Source organism: Ceratotherium simum, chromosome 34 (genome assembly GCF_057802395.1).
Source record: "Ceratotherium simum simum isolate JZ-2026a chromosome 34, ASM5780239v1, whole genome shotgun sequence".
In the NCBI taxonomy this organism is placed as follows: domain Eukaryota; kingdom Metazoa; phylum Chordata; class Mammalia; order Perissodactyla; family Rhinocerotidae; genus Ceratotherium; species Ceratotherium simum.
This window is the reverse complement of record NC_141933.1, coordinates 28,383,043-28,394,001: the sequence shown is the minus strand read 5'-3', so window position 1 is coordinate 28,394,001 and position 10,959 is coordinate 28,383,043.

The window sequence follows — 10,959 nt, the reverse complement described above, 5'->3', positions numbered from 1 at the left end:
GGAAAGAGCAGTCAGTTTCTCCTCATTAGGTACAATGTTAGCTGTAGGTTTTTCATAGATTTTTTTTTTTATCAAATTGAGGAAGTTCCTGTCTAATTCTAGTTTGCTGAGTTTTCATCGGGAATAAAATATTTTTCTGCATCAATTGATATGATCATGATTTTTCCATTCTAGGAATAAGTCTCACTTGGTGATGGTGTTTAATTCTTCTTATATATTGTTGGATTTGATTTGCTAATGTTTTGTTCAGGGATTTTGTATCTATGTTCATGAGAGCTATCGGTCTGTAGCTTTCTTTCGTTATAATGTCTTTATCTGATTCTAATTTTAGGGTAATGTTGACCTCACAGAATGAGTCAGGAAGGATTTCCTCTGTTTCTGTTTTCTGGCAGATAATGTACAGAAATGACATCATTTCTTCTTTAAGTTTTTGGTAGAATTCACCATTGAAACCATCTGGCCCTGATGTTTTCTTTCTTGTAAGGATATGCAAATTAATAATTCAATTTCTTTAATAGATATAGACCTATTCAGATTATGTATATCTCTTCTTGTGTGACTATTGGTAGTTAATGTATATTTGGGGTCCAGCTATATTTCTGTTATTGATTTCTAGTTTAATTCCATTACGATCTGAGAAAATAGTTTATATGTTTTATATTCTTTTAAAATTGCGGGTTTTTTGACATAGAATGTGGTTTTTCTTGGTTAATGTCTTATGTAGGCTTGAGAAGAATGTGCATTTTGCAGTTGTTAAATGAAACATTCTGTACGTGTCAATTGGATCAAGCCGATTGATGATTGTATTTGGGTCAACTATATTCTTACTGGTTTTCTGCCTGCTTGATTTACTTAATAGGAGTACCGAAGTCTCCAACTATGTTAGTGGATTTGTCATTTCTCCTTGTTCTATCAGTTTTTGACTCACAGATTTTGACACCCTGTCTTTAGATGCATAAGTGTTAAGGATCTTTATGTTTTCTTGGATAATTGACCTCCTTATTGTTATGGAATGTCTCTCCTTATTTCTGATAATTTTCCTTGCTCTGATGTTTGCTTCATCTTAAATTAATGTAGCTACTCCAGCTGTCTTTTTATTATTGTTATCATGGTATGTCGTCTCCATTTCTTTACTTTTAACCTGTCCATGTCTTTATATTTAAAGTGAGTTCCTTGTAGGCAATATATAGCTGTGTCCTGCAGGGTTTTAAAATTTCTCTTATTCACTCTGACTATTTCTATCTTTATTTTTTTTTATTTTTTTTTTTGAGAGTATGTCTTTTTTTTTTTTTAATTTTTTGTTTATTGCAGTAACATTGGTTTATGACATTGTAAAAATTTCAGGTGTACATAATTGTACTTCTATTTCTGCATAGATTACATCATGTTCACCACCAAAATACTAATTACAAGCCCATCACCACACACATGTACCAAATTATCCCTTTCACCCTCCTCCCTCCCCCCTTCCCCTCTGGTAACCACCAATCCAATCTCTGTCCCTATGTGTTTGTTTATTGTTGTTATTATCTACTACTTAATGAAGGAAATCATACGGTATTTGACCTTCTCCCTCTGACTTATTTCACTTTGCATTATACCCTCAATGTCCATCCATGTTGTCACAAATGGCTGGATTTCATCGTTTCTTATAGCTGAGTAGTATTCCATTGTGTATATATACCACAACTTCTTTATCCATTCGTCCCTTGATGGGCACTTAGGTTGTTTCCAAGTCTTGGCTATTGTGAATAACGCTGCAATGAACACAGGGGTGCATGTATCTTTACAAATTGGTGTTTTCAAGTTCTTTGGATAAATACCCAACAGTGGAATAGCTGGATCATATGGTAGTTCTATCCTTGATTTTTTGAGGAATCTCCATACTGTTTCCCATAGTGGCTGCACCAGTTTGCACTCCCACCAGCAGTGTATGAGAGTTCCCTTCTCTCCACATCCTCTCCAACACATGTTGTTTCCTGTCTTGTTAATTATAGCCATTCTGACGGGCGTGAGGTGATATCTCATTGTAGTTTTGATTTGCATTTCCCTGATAGTGATTTTGAACATCTTTTCATGTGTCTGTTGGCCATCTGTATATCTTCTTTGGAGAAATGTCTGTTCAGGTCTTTTGCCCATTTTTTAATTGGGTTGGTAGTTTCTTTGTTGTTGAGATGCATGAGTTCTTTATATATTTTGGAGATTAAGCCCTTATCAGAAGTATGGTTTGCAAATATCTTCTCCCAATTGTTAGGTTGTCTTTTCGTTTTGTTGATGGTTTCCTTTGCTGTGCAGAAGCTTTTTAGTTTGATGTAGTCCCATTTGTTTATTTTTTCTATTGTTTCTCTTGCCCAGTCAGACGTGGTGTTTGAAAAGATGTTGCTAAGACCGATGTTGAAGAGCGTACTGCCTATGTTTTCTTCTAGAAGTTTCACAGTTTCAGGTCTTACATTCAAGTCTTTAATCCATTTGGAGTTAATTTTTGTGCATGGTGTAAGGTAAGGGTCTACTTTCATTTTTTTGCATGTGGCTATCCAGTTTTCCCAACACCATTTGTTGAAGAGACTTTCTTTTCCCCATTGTATGTTCTTGGCTCCTTTGTCAAAGATTAGCTGTCCATAGATGTGTGGGTTTATTTCTGGGCTTTCGATTCTATTCCATTGATCTGTGTGTCTGTTTTTGTGCCAGTACCATGCTGTTTTGGTTACTATAGCTTTGTAGTATATTTTGAAATCAGGGAGTGTGATACCTCCAGCTTTGTTCTTTCTTCTCAGGATTCCTTTGGCTATTCGGAGTCTTTTGTTGTTCCGTATAAATTTTAGGATTCTTTGTTCTATTTCTGTGAAAAATGTTGTTGGAACTTTGATAGGGATTGCATTGAATCTATAGATGGCTTTAGGAAGTATGGACATCTTAACTATGTTAATTCTTCCAATCCAAGAGCACGGAATATCTTTCCATTCCTTTGTGTCTTCTTCAATTTCTTTCAGAAATGTTTTATAGTTTTTGGTGTACAGATCTTTCACCTCTTTGGTTAAGTTTACTCCTAGGTATTTTATTCTTTTTGTTGCAATTGTAAATGGGATGGTATTCTTAATTTCTCTTTCTGCTACTTCGCTGTTAGTGTACAGAAATGCAACTGATTTTTGTATGTTGATTTTGTATCCTGCAACTTTACCATATTCATTTATTACTTCTAAAAGTTTTCTGGTGGATTCTTTAGGGTTTTCTATACATAAAATCATGTCATCTGCAAATAGTGACAGTTTCACTTCTTCCTTTCCAATTTGGATTCCTTTTATTTCTTTCTCTTGCTTGATTGCTCTGGCTAGGACTTCCAGTACTATGTTAAATAGGAGTGGTGAGAGTGGGCATCCTTGTCTGGTTCCTGTTCTTAGAGGGATGGCTTTCAGTTTTTCACCATTGAGGATGATATTAGATGTGGGTTTCTCATATGTGGTCTTTATTATGTTGAGATACTTTCCTTCTATACCCATTTTATGCAGAGTTTTTATCATAAATGGATGCTGTATCTTGTCAAATGCCTTCTCTGCATCTATTGAGATGATCATGTCATTTTTATTCTTCATTTTATTAATGTGGTGTATCACGTTGATTGATTTGTGAATGTTAAACCATCCCTGCATCCCTGGAATAAATCCCACTTGATCATGCTGTATAATCTTTTTAACATATTGTTGTATGCGATTTGCTAGTATTTTGTTGAGGATTTTTGCATCGATGTTCATCAGTGATAGTGGCCTGTAATTTTCTTTTTTTGTGTTGTCCTTGTCTGGTTTTGGTATCAGGGTAATGTCAGCTTTGTAGAATGAGTTAGGGAGCTTCCCCCCCTCCTCAATTTTTTGGAAGAGTTTGAGAAGGATAGGTATTAAGTCTTCTTTGAATGTTTGGTAGAATTTCCCAGGGAAGCCGTCTGGTCCTAATATGTGATCAATCCTGGAGAATGTTCCATGTACATTTGAAAAGAACGTGTATTCTTTGGTTTTTGGATGGAATGCTCTGTATATATCTACTAGGTCCATCTGTTGTAGTGTGTTGTTTAAGGCCAATGTTTCCTTATTGATCTTCTGTTTGGATGATCTATCCGTTGGTGTAAGTGGAGTGTTAAAGTCCCCTACTATTATTGTGTTACTGTCTATTTCTGTTTTTATGTCTGTTAATAATTGCTTTATATATTTAGGTGCACCTACATTGGGTGCGTAGATATTTACAAGTGTTATATCCTCTTGTTGGATTGTTCCCTTGATCACTATGTAATGCCCTTCTTTGTCTCTTTTTACAGATTTTGTTTTCAAGTCTATTTTGTCTGATATGAGTACTGCTACCCCAGCTTTCTTTTCATTGCCATTTGCATGGAGTATCTTTTTCCATCCCTTCACTTTCAGTTTGTGAGTGTCTTTAGGTCTGAAGTGTGTCACTTGTATGCAGCATATATATGGGTCTTGTTTTTTTATCCAGTCAGCCACCCTATGCCTTTTAATTGGAGCATTTAGTCCATTGACGTTTAAAGTAGCTATTGATAAGTATGTACTTACTGCCATTTTTAACTTTTTTTTTTTTTCTCAGTCTTTTAGTAGTCCTTCTCTGTTCCTTTCTTCTTCTATACAGAATTGATGGTCACTTTAGTTTGACCTCTGTCTGAAAGCTGTACTCTTAACTCCCTTCCTCCCTCCTTTTATGTTTTTGATATCATATCTAACCTCTTTTTTGTGCATTTGTATCCATTACGTTCTAATCATGGAAATAGATAATCTTTCCTATTTGTGGTCTTCTCTTTTCCCCTTAAATCAGTCCCTTTAACATTTCTTGTAGCACTGGTTTCTTGGTGACAAACTCTTTTAATTTTTGCTTATCTGGGAAAATTTTGATCTCTCCTTCCATTTTGAATGATAACCTTGCTGGGTAGAGTATTCTTGGCTGTAAGTTTTTTCCTTTTAGCACTTTAAATATATCATGCCATTCTCTTCTAGCCTGTAAGGTTTCTGCTGAGAAGTCAGCTGATAGCCTTATGGGGTTTCCTTTGTATGTAACTTGACATTCTCTTGCGGATTTTAGGATTCTCTCTTTATCTCTAATTCTGGACATTTTGATTATGATGTGTCTTGGTGTGGGCCTCTTTGTGTTTATCTTGTTTGGGGCTCTCTGTGCTTCCTGTACCTGGATGTCTGTTTCCTTCCTTAGGTTAGGGAAGTTTTCATCTATTATTTCTTGAAATAGATTCTCTGCCCCCTTGTCTCGCTCTTCTCCTTCCGGGACACCTATAACACAGATGTTAATGTGCTTGATGTTGTCCCAGAGGTCCCTTAGACTGTCCTCAGTCTTTTTAATTCTTTTCTCTTTTACCTGTTCACCTTGGGTAATTTCTTCTACTCTTTCATCCAGCTCACAGATCCGTTCTTCTGTATCCTCTACTCTGCTTTTGAGTCCCTCTAATGAGTTTTTCATTTCCAGTATTGTATTCTTCATTTCTGATTGGTTCTTTTTTATGTCTTCCATTTCTTTGTTGACATTCTCACTGAGTTCATCTATTCTTCTCCCCAGATCAGTGAACATCCTTAACACTCTTCATTTGAACTCTCTGTCGAGTAGGTTGCTCATTTCTGTTTCACTTAGTTCCTTTTCTGGGGTTTTGTCCTGTTCCCTTACTTGGAATGTATTCCTTTGCCTCCTCATTTTGCCTCTTTCCCTGTGCTTGTGTCTACGTATTAGGTAGGTCAGCTATGTCTCCTGCTCTTGGATAGGTGACCTTATGTAAGTGATGCCTTAGGAGGCTTCCACTGTGCTTCCCTCAGTTCTCAATGTTCCAGGGGTGACCCCTATGTGAGCTACGTGTGTCCTTCTGTTGTGGCGTGTTTGCTCTCCCTGTAGGCGCCCAGGGAGGCTGAGTTATGCTCCTGGCCAGCTGTTGTAATGCTCAGCTGCTTGTTGTTGTTGTGGGCCCTTCAGTCTCTTTATCAGGTGTGGGGAGCCCCAGCACAGTTGGCTGCAAGTTCTAATACCACATTTGTGTTGCAGTATTTCTTTTAAGTGAGTAGGCCCCCAGCGTGGCAGGTTGTTAGGCTCAGGGCCTTAGAATTGCTGTAAGCCTCTAGCCTATTAGGTCTCTTGTCAGCTCTCTGAGGATTGCAGCTGGGTGGGGCTGGCCTCAGGCACAGGAGCACCCAATTGTTTCAGGCTTTGGAAGGTGGGGCAAACCTCCTATGTGGGTCTTTGAGAAGCACAAGTCTTCTGCAGCTGACAAACCCTGCCACCCACAGGTCCTCACACACACAGTCAACACAGTCCTGCCCCGTGTGAGCGCCCCGACCTCCCCAAGCGGACCCAGTCTCTCCACGGCGGGAGCCCCGCACACTCCGCCACCGCCCCACACTCTCCACTGGCTCCTTGTGCACACCTTGCCCCACTCGCTCAAGTCAGCTCAGTTGCCAGGCTGCAGAGAATCCATTCACCAATCTATGCAGGCCCACAAGTTGCCTGAGGGCTTGTTGTTGGGTGGGGCCAGTCTCTAGGGTGGGCTGCCTGCCCTGGCTGAGCTGGATTAAATCGGTGCTCTAGCAGGTGGGGCAGAGTCTGGGCTAGCAGGCCTCAGGGAGAACTCCAATGGTGTCTCTGTCAGCACACCCACACCAGGCCGCAACAATGGCCGCCGCCAATGACCCAGTCCCTGGAGAGGTCTCACCCCTCACCGAGATGCACTCAGGGCCTATTAGGTGAGTCTCTTTTCACCACAGCACTGTGCACCTTTCTTTCTGGTGATTTTAGGATGCTTTCTGAAATGGGTGAGTTTGCGCTTGGGCCCTTTAAGAGCCGGTTTTAGTTTCTTTGTGAACCAGGTTTTCTGGGGGTGCTCCCCAGTGTTTTAGTAGCAGGCAAAGTCAGATATTGTGCCGCTGGTCTCGATTGTGCTGGGTCCACAAAATGCCCCCAGCGGGGGCGCTCCCTGGCTCAGGACCCCCCGCCTCCAGGGAGGGTGCATACCTGTGAGCTGCTCCCGGCGGCCGTGACGCTGGCGGCTTGTGAAGGCGGCGTTTTTCTCTCCAGAAGGGAGTCTCTGCCTCTTTCACCTCAGTTAGAATTGTCCGTTGTTGCAGGAGTTCCTCTTATCCAGTTTTCAGTTCTGTCTCACGGGTAATTTTTCCACGAGTAGTTGTAAATTGGCTGTGTCCACGGGAGGAGGTGAGTTCCGAGTCTGCCTACGCCGCCATCTTGACTCCCTATTTCTATCTTTAAAGTGGTATATTTAGGCAATTCACATTTAAAGTGATTATTGATGTATTTGGTTTAATAACCACTATATTAGCACCTGTTTTCTCTTACTTGTATTTGTTCTTTGTTGTTGTTTTTTTCTATTGTCTGCCTTTTCTGGTTTTAATTGAGCATTCTGTATGATGCCATTTTCTCTTCTCTTTCAACTTATCAATTATTTTTCTTTTTTTTAAATTAGTGGTTGCTTTAGACTTTGCAATATAGATTCACAACTAATCTAAATCCACTAACAAATAACACTGTTGTGCTTCACAGTTTGTGCAAGTACCTCATAACAGAGTAGCCTTGATTATTCCTTCTCATCGCTTATGACATTGGTGTCATTCATTTTACATACCCATATAGGATAATCACCCAATGCATTGTTATAATTATTACTTTGAACAAATAGTTATCAATTAAATCAATTATTAATAAGAAAAATATTTTATTTATATTCATCTATTTCTTCTCTGATGTTCTTTCTGTCTTTATGTAAATCTGAATTTCTGACCTATATAATTTTCCCGCTCCCTGAAGAACGTTTTTTAACATATCCTTTAGAGCAGATCTAATAGAAATAATTCCCTCAGTGTTTTGTTTGTCTGAGAAAGTTTCCTTTTCTCTTTCACTGTTGATGGATAATTTCAATGGATATGGAATTCTAGCTTAGTGGGTTTTCTTTCAACACCGTATTTTATTTATTTTTAGCATTACGTCTAGTTCTCAAATAATAGAAATTTAAACTTAGCCTATGAATATATTCTAATATATCTCATATACTTGGCAGATGCTCTTTTTCAGAGGTACCCTTTTCCCAGAGACACAGGTACATGGGTCAACTATAGAACCAGGATATATATCCACGTCACTTAACTCGCAGCCCAGTGTTCTTTACAGTAATTCTCACCATCTCATCAGCTTATTAAACTGTTCTTATTTATCATTTTCCCATATGACTAGCTCTTATATCTTGTGGTAATTATATACAATCATGTTTATAGCAATTGCATTTTATATCCATGTAAAAAAACTGTACAAATGAAAAAGGCATAATTTTCACTGTCTTTGCTTTGTTAATTGGAAGGCATGAAGTACAATATAAAATTACTTTTTGAAAAAAATACACATATCTAAAATATATTTATTTTCAACTATGTAAGTGTGTTTATTTCCATCAAGAATAAACCTAATATATTTTCTTTCCGAAGAGCATCTCCATTTTGATGGCTAGATTCTAACCTTTAAAATGCATCAAACACATTACCATTTTGAGGCCATTCACTTTTCAAATGCTGGTCCTTTCCTTCTTTTGTTAAAATCATCCCTTTATCAAGTTATTTTAATCTCATGTCAGAAATGTGAAACAGGTAGCACATACTCAAGAACTCTAGCTTAGAATGAAAATTTTTGAAAAAAATGCTACTTTATGAAATGCTCTGCAAACCAACATTGCTTCCGAGAAAGGTGCTGCATCTTTGAAATAAGGCAATGAGTTACTGAGAAGAGGGATTCTCTTGTTTTATGATATGGTTTCTCATCTAGAAGTAGCCAATACTTATAGGTTGGTGGAACAATCTATTAATAGTTAGATTAATAACCTAACCATTATTAGGTTATTAACACCAACAGCTAAAATACTCTTCTGCAGAATGCCAGGTATGAGTGGTTCTCAAAACTTGGCTATATATTGTAATCATCTGGGGAGCTCTGACAGTACTATTGCCTGAATCCCAGCCCCAGAGCTTCTGATTTAATTGGGCTGGACATTGGTTCCCGGACGTTGCAAATATTAAAAGCTCTCCAGGTGAATTTAATGTTCAGTCAAGTCTGAGAACCATTCCTTTCATGCTCTTAACTAGCAATTGTAAATGTGCAATTTTTTCTATTGCCAATGTATAACAAGTTTTTATTGCTTCTGTAACAAATTATCACAAAATTAATGGATTAAAACAACACAACCATATTATCTTACATTTCTATTTATCAGAAGACCAATGCGCATCTCACTGGGCTAAAATCAAAGTGTCAGTTGGTCTGCATTTCTTTCAGGAGGCTCAAAGGGAGAATATATTTCCTTATTTCCCCACTTCTAGAGGCCACCCACGTTCATTGGCATGTGGCCCCTTCCTCCATCTTCTAATCCAGCAATGGAGAGGAGAGACAAAGTAGTTCCTTCTCAGATTGCCTTCCCTCTGGTTCTTTGTGGCCTGGAAGGTTCTCCAAGTTTAAGGACTCATGTGATTAGATTGGGCCCACCTGGATAATACAGTATACTCTTTCATCTCAACAATCTTAATCTTATTCACATCTGCAAAGTCCCTTTTGCCATGAAAATAACATATTCACAGATTTCTAGGATCTGTGGTCGTGATTCCCAAAACAAATTAGAGGAAGTTCGGTGGCATCTTCTGGTGTTAAACCTACTGGCCTACTTGAAATATGTTTATGTCCCTGCAACTCTGAGCCCCATGCTTAAAAGATTTTGAAAAGTATTTCCAAAAGAGATGACTATCAACCTCCACTGAATTGATAACTGAATCTGCTAACAGACTTTCCTGTTTCCCCATTCCACTGAAGAGGTCAGAAGTGGGATTCCAATGTTGTTTTGAATGATTATGCTGACAACTACAGGGAAATAGGTTTTTGGTACACCATGGAGGCATGGAGGAGTATAGAAGAAAACAAACAATCATCTGAAGTAAAAGTTAATGAAAAATACTCACCCATCCCAGACAGGAGCACCAAGAGCTCATTTCCTTCAAGAATTATAATTGGGTTATACAACCTAACAAAGTTTATGAAAAAAGAAAAGCTATGTTTCTGATTAACTAGACAATGGAGGAGGAAAGTCCTAAAGTAACAAATACCATTAAAACTCCACGAGCACTTGCAGAAATGAAGAGAATGCCGTCTGCTTCCTTTTCCTTTTATCAAATCCCATATGTGTGTGTACGGACATATACAGTTTAATTTTCTTTTCATTTTTTCCTCCACATTCTTATATATATATATTTATTATAATTATACTTACAATTTATAGTATATATTAAGTGATACTGAGTCACAATTATAACACAAAGTATGACTGTTACTCAGAAATCTGAGTTTGAAACTGAATTCAGTAATTTTTGAACATTAGATTTTACTCCTTGGGGAATGATTTGAGTGAGGTTTTGGTTGTACAAAGAATAGTCAAATTATGTTTAGAGGGGATATTTTTGTGTAAATATGGCAAGAAGGACATATGTTGGGAAAGTCATTGTGTGGACTCTAATGTATATTTTCCAGGACATCAGATCTTTCTCATTTCACTGGAAAGCAGAGGAATCCCTCCATCACTGGAGCCAATTGTGTGGCTGTGGAGGGGTTGGAAGACAGATCCTATCTTTGTGTAGCTAAAAGGGGACACATTAACCAAGTAAATGAAATAACATATCCCTCCCCTAGAATTTGGTTCATAAGAGAGTGAAGGAAAGCGGAAGGTCAGTTACAGATTTTGTACAGCGTGTAGCTGAGAGAAGAGAGGCACAGCTGAGAGCCTGTAGGGGACAATGTGCAGTCACACAGTGACAAACATGTTGTAGGGGCACTGGTGACATTATCCTAATTGGCCAATATCTGTGACCACATGTTCCTGGCAACTCCTGGTTCTACAGTGTTTATGGCCATTCAATAAATACTTGAGGCCAT